We start from the raw sequence: 13,656 nt of genomic DNA on the forward strand, positions 1-13,656 counted from the left end.
TGTGCCCTCTATCCCTACACTTTGAAGAGTTTTGATCAGAAAGGGATGCTGTACTTTGTCAAATGCTTTTTCAGCATCTATTGAGAGTATCATATGGTTCTGGTTCTTTCTTTTATTGATGTGTTGTATCACATTGACTGATTTGCGGATGTTGAACCAACCTTGCAGCCCTGGAATAAATCCCACTTGGTCGTGGTGAATAATCCTTTTAATGTACTGTTGAATCCTATTGGCTAGTATTTTGGTGAGAATTTTTGCATCTGTGTTCATCAAGGATATTGGTCTATAGCTCTCTTGGTCTATAGCTCTCTCCTTGTCTGGTTTTGGGATCAAGGTGATGCTGGCCTCATACAATGGGTTTGGAAGTTTTCCTTCCATTTCTATTTTTTGGAACAGTTTCAGGAGAATAGGAATTAGTTCTTCTTTAAATGTTTGGTAGAATTCCCCCGGGAAGCCGTCTGGCCCTGGGCTTTTGTTTGTTTGGAGATTTTTAATGACTTTTTCAATCTCCTTACTGGTTATGGGTCTGTTCAGGCTTTCTATTTCTTCCTGGTTCAGTTGTGGTAGTTTATATGTTTCTAGGAATGCATCCATTTCTTCCAGATTGTCAAATTTGTTGGCGTAGAGTTGCTCATAGTATGTTCTTATAATAGTTTGTATTTCTTTGGTGTTAGTTGTGATCTCTCCTCTTTCATTCATGGTTTTATTTATTTGGGTCCTTTCTCTTTTCTTTTTGATAAGTTGGCCAGGGCTTTATCAATTTTATTAATTCTTTCAAAGAACCAACTCCTAGTTTCATTGATTTTTCTATTGTTTTTTTGGTTTCTCTTTCATTGATTTCTGCTCTGATCTTTATGATTTCTCTTCTCCTGCTGGGCTTAGGGTTTCTTTCTTGTTCTTTCTCCAGCTCCTTTAGGTGTAGGGTTAGGTAGTGTACCTGAGACCTTTCTTGTTTCTTGAGAAAGGCTTGTACCGCTATATATTTTCCTCTCAGGACTGCCTTTGTCGTGTCCCACAGATTTTGAACCGTTGTATTTTCATTATCATTTGTTTCCATGATTTTTTTCAATTCTTCTTTAATTTCCCGGTTGACCCATTCATTCTTTAGAAGGATGCTGTTTAGTCTCCATGTATTTGGGTTCTTTCCAAACTTCCTCTTGTGGTTGAGTTCTAGCTTCAGGGCATTGTGGTCTGAAAATATGCAGGGAATGATCCCAATCTTTTGATACCAGTTGAGTCCTGATTGAGGACCGAGGATGTGATCTATTCTGGAGAATGTTCCATGTGCACTAGAGAAGAATGTGTATTCTGTTGCTTTGGATGAAATGTTCTGAGTATATCTGTGATGTCCATCTGGTCCAGTGTGTCATTTAAGGCCTTTATTTCCTTGTTGATCTTTTGCTTGGATGATCTGTCCATTTCAGTGAGGGGAGTGTTAAAGTCGCCTACTATTATTATATTATTGTTGATGTGTTTCTTTGATTTTGTTATTAATTGGTTTATATAGTAGGCTGCTCCCACGTTGGGGGCATAGATATTTAAAATTGTTAGATCTTGTTGGGACAGACCCTTTGAGTATGATATAGTGTCCTTTCTCATCTCTTATTATAGTCTTTGGCTTAAAATCTAATTGATCTAAGGATTGCCACTCCTGCTTTCTTCTGATGTCCATTAGCATTGTAAATTCTTTTCCACCCCCTCACTTTAAATCGGGAGGTGTCTTCGGGCTTAAAATGAGTTTCTTGTAGGCAACATATAGATGGGTTTTGTTTTTTTTATCCATTCTGATACCCTGTGTCTTTTGATTGGGGCATTTAGCGCATTAACATTCAGGATAACTATTGAGAGATATGAATTTAGTGCCATTGTATTGCCTGTAAGGTGACTGTTACTGTATATTGTCTGTTCCTTTCTGATCAACCACTTGTAGGCTCTCTCTTTGCTTAGAGGACCTCTTTCAATATTTCCTGTAGAGCTGGTTTGGTGTTTGCAAATTCTTTCAGTTGTTGTTTGTCCTGGAAGCTTTTAATCTCTCCTTCTATTTTCAGTGATAACCTAGCTGGATATAGTATTCTTGGCTGCATGTTTTTCTCATTTAGTGCTCTGAAAATATCATGCCAGCTCTTTCTGGCCTGCCAGGTCTCTGTGGAAAAGTCAGCTGCCAATCTAATATTTTTACCATTGTATGTTACAGACTTCTTTTCCCGGGCTGCTTTCAGGATTTTCTCTTTGTCACTAAGACTTGTAAATTTTACTATTAGGTGACGGGGTGTGGGCCTATTCTTATTGATTTTGAGGGGCGTTCTCTGAACCTCCTGAATTTTGATGCTCGTTTCCTTTGCCATATTGGGGAAATTCTCCCCAATAATTCTCTCCAGTATATCTTCTGCTCCCCTCTCTCTCTTTTTTTTTTTTTTAAAGATTTTATTTATTTATTTGTCATAGAGAGAGAAGCGAGAGCAAGCACAGGCAGACAGAGTGGCAGGCAGAGGCAGAGGGAGAAGCAGGCTCCCCGCCAAGCAAGGAGCCCAATGTGGGACTCAATCCCAGGACACTGGGATCATGACCTGAGCCGAAGGCAGCCGCTTAACCAACTGAGCCACCCAGGCATCCCTCCCCTCTCTCTTTCTTCTTCTTCTGGAATCCCAATTATTCTAATGTTGTTTCATCTTATGGTGTCACTCATCTCTCGAATTCTCCCCTCGTGGTCCAGTAGCTGTTTGTCCCTCTTTTGCTCAGCTTCTTTATTCTCTGTCATTTGGTCTTCTATATCACTAATTCTTTCTTCTGCCTCATTTATCCTAGCAGTGAGAGCCTCCACTTTTGATTGCACCTCATTAATAGCTTTTTTGATTTCAACTTTGTTAGATTTTAGTTCTTTTATTTCTCCAGAAAGGGCTTTTATATCTCCCGAGAGGGTTTCTCTAATATCTTCCATGCCTTTTTCGAGCCCGGCTAGAACCTTGACAATTGTCATTCTGAACTCTAGATCTGACATATTACCAATGTCTGCATTGATTAGGTCCCTAGCCTTCGGTACTGCCTCTTGTTCTTTTTTTTTTTTTTTGTGGTGAATTTTTCCACCTTGTCATTTTGTCCAGATAAGAGTATATGAAGGAGCAAGTAAAATACTAAAAGGGTGGCAACAACCCCAGGAAAATATGCTTTAACCAAATCAGAAGAGATCCCAAATCGTGAGGGGGGTGAAAGGCGATAAAAAGAGGTTCAAAAAGAAAGATAGAAAAAAAAAGAATTAAAAAAAGAAAATGAATAAAGAAAAGTATAAAAAATAAAAAATATATATATTAGATAAACTTTCAGAAAGTGGTTGTTTTTCTGTTTCTAGAATTGCTGTTCTTCTTCTCTTCGATCTGCCGATGGATTTGCAGGTGTTTGCGATCTTTAGATAAGCTATCTAGCTGATCTCCTGCTAGCTGAAGTAGTCTCACCCTGCTACTTCTCCGCCATCTTGACTCCTCCCCCCTCGCTTCCAAATTTTCTGTTGAATTGATTTGAAATGAAAATATTTATTTAGCTGTTTATTTATTTTTTCCTTAGCTTGGTTTTAAAATCCTAACAATTTGTTTTACATAGTTGTTCATTCTGTTGGGCTGTGTTGTAGGCCGACTTAGTAGTGGGCTGACTTTATTTCCACTACGTGATATGGTGCCCATATGTCCCTATATGTGAGGGCCAGACCTGGTTTACACCTTTTGTCCCAGTGTGATTATTAATAGCAGCCTATTCTATTCTATTCTATTCTATTCTTCTACTATGTGGAAATAAACAAAGGGAAGAAATTTGGTTCTTGTCTTGTCCCTGGGCACTAATTAGCAAGTCTCCTTCCTCTCTGGATCTGTTTTTCGAATACAAAACGAGAGATGAAATAATCCTGTGGCTCCTCTACTTTGCGTCCCCCTAAGAGTCCATGAGTATGTTTGGGTATCAAGGGAAACCACGAAACAGCCACTCTGCTTGCAGCTTCAGATCCCCTTGATTTAAGGAGGTGGTGAGAAGTAAGACTGCAGAAGTGCCTGAATGCCCATCTACACAATCTGCCATTCACCTCTGGCAGAAGGAAGGCATTTCCTAAGCATCATGGAAGGTCAGTGGCACTTAGTGGTTTGGAGGGAAGAAAGACAAGGAAAGAGAAGACTTGTTTTATTCCAAGTCCTGAACTATCTTACAGCATTCAGTGACCTAACATGGTCCAAAGAGCGGTGAGGTTTAGCTCACCTGTTTCTGGGTTTGTGTCCTGAGAGGTTCTAATGGAACATCACGAGTCTAATCTAATTCTGTCACGGTCCACTGGTGGTGGTCCAACACCAGCCCTCCCACTCCCAGTCTGCTGCTACAGGTATCCCCTGCTTTTCAGAGTCCATAGGACACCATCCCGCTTTTACAAAAGATCTACATTGGTATCTGTTTTCACCAACCAAGTGAACACCCAAGAGGATTTTGGCTTTTATGAAAAGAGGCAAAAAGTGGACATGCATTCAGCATTGGTTTTGCAGTGAGCCATTCTAGAGGCCGTGCCCCCTGAGCAGAGGCCCCTCCTGGCTCCTTCCCTGGGAACTACACTCAGCATCTTATCTTCCCCATTCCTAAAAGGTGGTTTCTTTTTATGAAATTTTCCTTAGGTAGATTTCGATTTTCGCAACTTTTCCCTTGTCAGATTTAGAATCAACTGCTTAGCACCTCCTACTTTAGCTAACTGATGGAAATGTTGAAAAGGATTCCTCCCTGTGCCATTGCCCGGACAACTCATTGCCTTGTCCAAGACTGCTCAAAGCACTGGGCTTCTGTGGCTATTCTCATCCTCTCATAGGTAGCAGTTCAGTTGTGCTCATACCTCTTTTAGAAGGCACAGAGATGTTTGCTGTACCAGTGTATGTTGTGAAATTGCAACAGGTCTGCTTGTATGTGGGTGGCATGGAAATACAAGACTAAGTATACCACTTGAAGCATTTCCACACACTGAAACAAAGATTGGTTGAGATTCCAGCTGAAATCCTTAAATTTATAGATTCTCTTGGGAGAGAGTTTATGTCTTTATGATAGTGAGTATTCCCTTAGTAAACATGATAAGTTTTTCCATTTATTAGATCTTCTTTTATGTTTTCCAATAAGCTTTCACAACTTTCATAATTTATGTCTCAACTCCTTTGTTGGATTTATGCTTAGGTATCTCATGAATATTTTTGCTACTCATGTCAATGAAATATTTCTTATTATTTCCTTATTATTACCAGATTATTATTGGTGAATGCAATGTTATTGAATTGCACTAATCTTGTTTCCAGCACACTGTTAAACCTACTTAGTTCTAACGGTTTATGAGGCTCTGGCATTTTCTATGCTTAAAATCTGTGTCCTCAGGGGTGCCTGAGTGGCTCAGTCAGTTAAGCATCTGCCTTTGGCTCAGGTCACAATCTCGGGGTTTTGGGATTAAGTACTTTATTGGGCTCCCTGCTCAGTGGGGAGTCTGCTTCTGCCTCTCTCTCTGTTCCCTGCTCATGATCTCTCTCTCTCTCTCTCACACACACACTCTCTCTCTCTCTCAAATAAAAAGAAAAAAAGGAATATTCCTTTCTGATTCTCCTGCCTGCTTTGGCTACTGTCATGCCCAAGCTTGGACATTGTGGTGGCTACCAGTGCCTTAGAGATTTTGTTCCACTGCAGAATCCACCAAACGCAGCAGCGAGTGGAATCAGGCAGGCTTGGCAGCCACGCCAGCCTTACAACTTTGAGTTTGGACAAATTCCTTAACCTCTGTTAAATTTTAATTATTCCATCAGTGCAATGGCTATTTTAATATCTGTCTTATAGAGTTTGTTATAATGATTAAATCAGTAAGAGAGCACAGTGTCTGGTATATTTCAAATGCTTAATGAAAGTAGCTTTTAGTATTTTTGTCACTGTTCGAATGAATAAAATGCTAACAATAATATCCTAACACCAACTAAAAATATGGCTTCTTTCAAATGTCCTACAAAAGGTGTTATTAGTTTGTAGATTTTAAGTTTATGTTATAGTGACTTTCATATATTCTTTCTTAATTCCTTTTAATGAATATTTATTTATTTATAAGATTTTATTTATTTATTTATTTATTTGGGGGGGAGAGAGAGAGATCACAAGTAGGCAGAGAGAGAGGGGGAAGCAGGCTCCCTGCTGAGCAGAGAGCCCGATGCAGGGCTCGATCCCAGGACCCTGAGATCATGACCTGAGCTGAAGGCAGAGGCTTAACCCACTGAGCCACCCAGGCACCCCTTAACAAGTATTTGTTTGGTGCCTCCCATATCCTAGGACTAGAGGCTGGGGAGTACTGAAGGTATGTGAGAAATAAGTAATAGAGATCAATCTAGAGAGACCAAACACAATTACAATATGAACTGATAGAACATATGATGTGAAATATCAAGATGGCATATAAGATAAGATATGAGAATATGAGAATATCTTATTAAGACAAGATATGAGAATATCTTATCTTATATGAGAACTCAAGATATGAGTTCAGGGGAACTACTGAGGAAGAAGCAACTAACTGTCTAGCTAAGTAGAAGAAAATAAGAAGGTAATATTTCGGTAGGGTCTTAAAGGCTGAAAAAGGTAAGGAGCAAATGTGTTCCAGGCCAAACAAGCTGCGTATATAAAACTACCCAGGCATGAAAAGATAGGTTATGACAGGAAAGGTAAAACTTTAGGAATAAATTGCATAATTAATTCAGAATTAAGTCAGAACTTCCCTTCAGGGCTGGATATGTAGCTCTGAGCCTTTGAGCTTGGGGAAGGGACACTCAAGTATCCAGTAAGCACTGACCGTCTAGTGTCCTAGAGGGAGGGTTTAATTCACTGTTAATTAGTGTTGGTTTTGGCTCCCCTGGAGAAGTGTAAACATAAAGAAGGGAAGGAGTCAGGAGAAAGGCAAAGGCAAGCGCCTGGATGTGTAGATTTGCAGAACCGTTTCAGAGGAATTGAGAAGTGCAGGGAAGGTCTTGAAAATAGCGCGGGGATTATTCTGCATGCTTTAAAATAAAGCAAATTCTGCTGGAGGCTGCTAACATCTCACAGCCTAAAAACAAAAACAAAGGGATATGGAGCCTTTTTTAGTCTTACTGTGAACATTTTAACCTCACTAACCTTCCAAAGGGAAGTTATAATTGAGTTGTTTTTATTGTCTGTGGGCTGGAGCAGATGCTGCTGTGTAAACATTCTGATGCTTCCAATTCAAACAGCCTTCTTAGGAATGTCTACCCACATTTGAGGTGTGCTTCACTGGGAACCTTAGAGTGTTGTAGAAAAGCAACAGGGCATCTCACCAAACCCCACGACGTTTCAAAAATTTTCCAGCCAGAGGTGTTCTGGTTAGGGACGCTTGTAACAAACAAACCAGTCCTTGTTTCAGGAGAGAACACTTGAGCTTTGGGGGTTTGTTTTTAAAATTTGCCTTTATTTTTTTCTTTATCATAGAACAGTTGTTAGTAATGGTGGGGGTGTTTTTCCACCAGAAAAGGATATGAAAGAAATATCTATTCCTGTATCTCCTGGGATCCATACTACCTTTTAAAATATCTGTACATGGGGCGCCTGGGTGGCTCAGTGGGTTAAGCCGCTGCCTTCAGCTCGGGTCATGATCTCGGGGTCCTGGGATCGAGTCCCGTATCGGGCTCTCTGCTCAGCAGGGAGCCTGCTTCCTTCTCTCCCTCTCTGCCTGCCTCTCCGACTACTTGTGATTTCTCTCTGTCAAATAAATAAATAAAATCTTTAAAAAAAAAAAAAATATCTGTACAACTCAGATCAATTTAGGCAGCATTTACGAACTCTTCCTGGATACTTGAGTGTCCAGAATAATGAAGTTAGTAAGACTGAGAGGACCTGCCCCATAGAAACCCGCATTCCAGTGGGGAGGATAAATGTGTACACAAGTAACACAAACAGTAGGCAGAATTTGAAGATGTTCAAGGAAAACACAGAGTTCATGCGGGAAACACCAGAGGAGGAGCTGACCTCTGCTTGAAGTACCAGGAAGAGAAAAGAAGAGAATTTCAGCTAAATTTGAACAAGTAGAATCTTAACCATTAGATGATTGAAGTAAGAAAAACAATGAAATGAATCTTTGTAAAATAGGAATTTAAAATAACCATTATGCTTAAAAACAAGATAAATCTGTTTTAATTTGTTTATTCATTCATCTGTGCCATAAACAAGTACTGACTACCTACGATGTGCCAGGCATCATTTAGAGAGAGAGGTGAATAGAACATCCTTCGTTCCTGCCCTCAGTACCCTCACTGTCGACACAGATCGACAGATGTGCACACAAGAGACAGATGTCCACAGAGAGATGCATGAACTACTCTAGGGTTCCTTGGACTTAAAGGAGGCAAGGAAGACTTCACAGTGGATAGAGTTTGGGAGGGCCAATGGGGAATGGGTTGACGAGAACAGTCCTTGTAGGAGAAGTGCCAAGTACAAAGGCATACAGGCATGAAGCAGCATGGGATGCTCATGGGACCTGAAGTCGGGTGCTATGGCTCAGATTCAGGGCTCCATGGAGGGGAGGAAAAGTGCTCCTTGACCTTCTTAGAGTCCTTGGCTGGGTCTGAAAATTAAACTGACAAAGATTAACAGGAGAAAAACATATACATGTATTCAATAGTTTTTGTGACGTGGGAGCCTGTATAAGCAATCTTGTAACACACAAACCAGCCCGTGTTTCAGGAGAGAACACTTGAGTTTTGGGGCTTTGTTTTTAAAATTTGCCTTTATTTTTATAAGCAGTCAGACTTGAATACTTTATGCTATTTGATGAGGCATGGATTGTCACAGAGTAATATGATCAACTAAGGAGTACCCTCGCCCCCCACCTTATCTCGAGTTTGTTCTCCACGGTTTCAGTTATCTGAGGTCACAAGGGGGCCCAGAAGTCGAGGATTCTTCTTCTGACTTATTGTTAGAAGGCCATCAGCAGCCCAGCACCCCACCACCACGCCTGCCTCCTTCGCCTCGCCTCATCTCACATCGGCATTTTATCATCTCACAGCGTCACGAGAAGGGTGAGTGCGATCCAATAAGACGTTTTGATAGACCACATTCGCATAACTTTTATTACAGTGTATTATTATAATTGTTCTATTTTGTTGTGAGTTATTGCTAGTAATCTCTTACTGTGCTTAATTTATAAACTAAACTTCGCCATACTTATGCATGTATAGAAGAAAACATAGTGCATACAGGGCTCAGCACCATCTGCGGTTTCAGACATCCACTGGGGGTCTTGGGACATATCCCCCAAGGATAAGGGGGGACGACCATAGGAGGTAAATTTGGTAAATTGGGGGAAGCTTAGCAAGGCCCATTTGTTAGGATTCTAAACTTTTTTTTTTTTTTTTTTAAAGATTTTATTTATTTATTTGACAGAGAGAAATCACAAGTAGATGGAGAGGCAGGCAGAGAGAGAGAGAGGGAAGCAGGCTCCCTACTGAGCAGAGAGCCCGATGCGGGACTCGATCCCAGGACCGTGAGATCATGACCTGAGCCGAAGGCAGCGGCTTAACCCACTGAGCCACCCAGGTGCCCATTTGTTAGGATTCTAATTGGTGCCCCTTGTCTTCAGAAATAAGGATGCCCCTTTCCTCCATGTATAGGGAGGGGACCTCTCTCCTGAGGGTTTTATAACATGTTTCAGGGAAGAAGGGCAAGGGGAGAAGGAAGTCAGACTGACTCTCTTGCTTAAAATATTCAATTTATCAAGGTGTCACGGGGCGACACGCCCCGAACCCTATCAGGGCACATGGGGGAAGGCGAGTGGGAGCAGGGGAGGATGAGAAATGAGGGGAGGCGTGAAATCAAGAGCAAGAGGTTGGAGAGCTTTCTAGACCATGCAACGGAGACCGAGTTCTGTCCAGTATCCAATGTAACGAAGTTAGTTTACGCGGAGCAGTAACACCTGCATTTTGGAAAGGTCTTGCCGCGGGTTTCCTGGAGGACAGAGCTGAGCGGGTAAAGACAGGAAGCTAGGCGGCTGTTTAGCCAAGTAGGTCCAGCACGGGATTAAGCCCGCTAGAGACTCCTGCCCCCGTCGGTCCAAGAGGCAATTTAGAATTTAAGCAAAGAGAACCATAAGGTAGCTAATAAAACACAGATTCTGATTTCTCCTAGATGCCTTGAAAAACATATATCGAATATGAAAAATATTTTAAGACTTTTATTGCCTCCTCCCTGTTGGTGCTTAAAGCATGTGCATGTCTGCCTATCGTGGGACCCGGCCCCGCTCGGTGGAGGCAGCAGCAGGGTGAGGGTGATGGGTGAAGGGCGAGGTGAAGGCACGAGAGAAACTTGGGATGGCGCTTAGGTTTCGGACGTGGCTGACAGGAGACTGGCCGCGTCCTGCCTTTGGATTGCTAGACGCTTCATTCCCATCATTCCTGACGTCTGGCAGAGGCCTCCTCCGAGGCAGGCACGCCTCCCGCATCTCTTCTCCTTGCATAGCCCCTCCGTGTTTTGCACTTGCAATGCCCTCCTCTGGCGGCCCCAAGCAAACCCCTCAGGAACTTTCAAATCCTCAGGACCAGATTCAGCCTCTGCCATAAGCACCATTTGAGTGCAGGTCTGGCATGAGGCTCCGGACACAGCTTGGCTCAGGACACAAGGGCTCCGCAGGGGCTCCCAGTCCCCTCCCCCATCTCTTGGGGTCCCCTGGCTAGTGCTCCTCCGTGCTAAGTCACCTGGTCCCCTTACTCACTGAGACTGCAGCTCAGTGACAAAAAAGAGAAGATACAGCGTCTTTATCCCAGGGTCAAGCATAATTAGCCCACTCCCACCCAGCCCCCAAGTCTGTCTGGAAGAAAGCCCCAGGCAACAGCCAAATGTATCTCTGAGCTTGTTCCTGAGAATGCTGAAGTGTCAAGGACTGCAAAGACCATTTTCCTTATGACTCTGGGCCTAGTGTTCACTACACCATTTTCTTCAGGATTCCCGAAGCCCCAGCCCCCAAAGAAAGACAGGAAAGACAAAACAATATTTACAGACACAGTCTCAAATGGAGGTTTAGCTCCTTCTCCGTGTTCTTCCAGGCCCAGGGCAAGAGTCAGGCCCTAGTAGTGCCGTTGATTTTCATGACCAGTGATTGAGCGTCTACTTCTGCTTGGCAGTACATTCTGTAGTCAGTTGGTAACTGTGTCACCATTTCAGCTGCTTGATTTAATGTGGTGCCAGCTTTCGTTTCTAAGTCATCTTATTTCTGGATTCAAAACTTCAGAAAATCTCAGCTTTGAGGCCCTGGACTAGACCATCTCAGTCAGGGGAGCCAGTGTATCATATGGGTACGAGTCACTCTTACATACGTGGTCATCAGAAACCGGCCCCGATCCCCAGGAACTGGTAGCGATAAATGTGTATTTCTAGCCATTAAGCCAAGAAAACCTGTTGTAATCATAGTCAAAATAGCCTCAACAACAAAGGCACATACAGGAGGAGAGGAAAACACGGTAGAGCTCTCTGAATTGCCCCCTTTCACCCCAGGTTCATTTCCCTCCTGCCTGTCAACAGTTAGGAACTCATGCGTCCAGAACTTCTCCTGCACTTTGCTGCTGTCTTTCCTTACACACGCATAGATCCCTGCTTAAGTGAATAGGGCCTATTTTCAGGAAGCTCTCGGAAATGTACACATTTTGTGGACCCTGAGGCTGTTCCCCTACAATCCCTTATCCTTACAAAGACAAGCAATTCATAAAATGCAAGCTTAAGTAGTACAGGGTAGGGAGAGGGGAATGCAGCCTGAGAATCACAGTGGAAACCTTGATGCGTCCTTCTGAACCTTTTTGTAAAAAAACATCTTATTTATTTATTTGACAGACAGAGATCACAAGTAGGCAGAGAGGCAGGCAGAGAGAGAAGAGGAAGCAGGCTCCCTACAGAGCAGAGAGCCCGACATGGGACTCGATCCCAGGACGCTGGGATCATGACCTGAGCTGAAGACAGAGGCTTTTAACCACTGAGCCACCCAGGTGCCCCCACCCTTCTGAATCTTTTCATGTTTAATCCTCGACCTTTTTGCAATTTTATGCACTGAAACATTATCTAGTCTCCAGAGCTCAAGCTTTGTTTCCGAGCTGCCCAGTGGGATGGGAGGTCCTCGTTATCTACTTTGGCCTCCTTGGGGAAATGGTTTCAGCCAGAAATGCTGGGTCAGTTAGCCAGAGCTGTGGAACAGTATGTAATTCTCAGAACTGGCTCTGAAAGCCTCTAGGCTCCCTGGTGGGCAACACTTAAATTTCCTCCTCAGCACTGTGTAATCACATCTTCAGGCCCAGGATGGTGCCTGCTCTGGGGAACAAAGTGTCACTAATTTACATGTGCCTTTGTCTTCCTCAGTCACGAAGGTCCTGTGAGTGGACACCTGTGCCAGGCAGTTCTTGGAGCAATAAAGGCACAGCCAGACAAGGCCCTGCTTCTCCTTTTAGAGAGCCGTTTCTTTTGCTTTTCCAAGCCAGGTAGGCCTGCGTGAGCTTTGACGTCACCATTCACATTCTGCAATGGATTTACGTCATTATTTACCAGGCTTTCCTACAGGTGAAAGGCCAGTTTGGTTTTGAGGATTTTTCTTTTCACGTGAAGTCCAGAGTGACTGCCTGATTTATGAATTTCCTGCCTCTGCCATAAGCACCATTTGAGTGCAGGTCTGGCATGAGGCTCCGGTTTTTCTGTTTCCCATCCAGATGAATATTTTTTTGTTTTTTAAGAAATCAACTTAGGGGTGCCTGGGTGGCTCAGTGGGTTATGCCTCTGCCTTCGGCTCAGGTCATGATCTCAGGGTCCTGGGATCGAGCCCCACATCGGACTCTCTGCTCAGCAGGGAGCCTGCTTCCTCCTCTCTCTCTCTGCCTGCCTCTCTGCCTACTTGTGATCTCTCTCTGTCTGTTAAATAAATAAATAAAATCTTAAAAAAAAAAAAAGAAAGAAATCAACTTAATCTTTGATCCTAGAATACTTACAGTTATAAACCTCTAAAGACATGTGAATGCCCTCCGTAATCATTTTCTTTCCTGAGAGCATTTAAAAATGTAGAGAGGCTGTATTTTCTGTGGACTAAACTGCTCTTTTCTGAAGACCTTAGGAGTGGTTTTCTGTGAGGTGAGGCGAGGGGGTGTCCTTTATGGAAACCAGGCAGGGCGTTTGTTCCTGTATCTGCTCCCCGCTGGTGCTAAGCCAACCTCCTACGAATTTTGTGTTGTTCTTCACGACAACAGAGGAGAAGCTGCAGCAGCTGAGATCAGATGTAGTGGCCACGGAGATGAAAGGGCTGCTTTTTCCCTCTGGAATGCAAGACTGGAGTTTAAATGTGAGCGATGTCTTGAGATCAATGCGTTTGGTATCTTTTAGTAATCAGTAAAGAAATGTTTCCGAGATTGGGTAGAAAGATAAGGAAACATTTGCTTATGAATGAAGGCTTTTTGGAGGAGGTGAGCAAGGACAAAGTATTTTGGGGAACCATGGACAAGTCATGTAATCTCTCTGCACCTTTGTCCCCTCATCCCTAAAAACGAGGAGGTGGGTGAAGAGGAGCACCAAGGGATCTTCCATTTCTGACCTTTCAGGATTGCACAATTCCTTGTTGGAGCCATTTTGGACGGTCTGGGCAAAGACCAT

The 13,656-nt window shown here is 43.0% G+C and overlaps 1 protein-coding gene across 3 annotated transcripts in view; it reads left to right on the forward strand.

The window, feature by feature from the left end:
• NIM1K (NIM1 serine/threonine protein kinase) overlaps nucleotides 1-13,656 on the forward strand; it is a 65,940-nt gene that overhangs the window by 12,029 nt on the left and 40,255 nt on the right. For 2 of the 3 annotated variants that reach the window (XR_009407391.1, XR_009407392.1), the window contains exon 2: nucleotides 8,905-9,062. The exons of the other annotated variant lie outside the window; for it this stretch is intronic. The gene's annotated coding sequence lies outside the window, so the exon portion shown is untranslated. The remainder of the gene's footprint in view (nucleotides 1-8,904; nucleotides 9,063-13,656) is intronic. 3 annotated transcript variants of the gene reach the window in all.

Source organism: Mustela nigripes, chromosome 12 (assembly GCF_022355385.1).
Source record: "Mustela nigripes isolate SB6536 chromosome 12, MUSNIG.SB6536, whole genome shotgun sequence".
Taxonomy (NCBI): Eukaryota; Metazoa; Chordata; class Mammalia; order Carnivora; family Mustelidae; genus Mustela; species Mustela nigripes.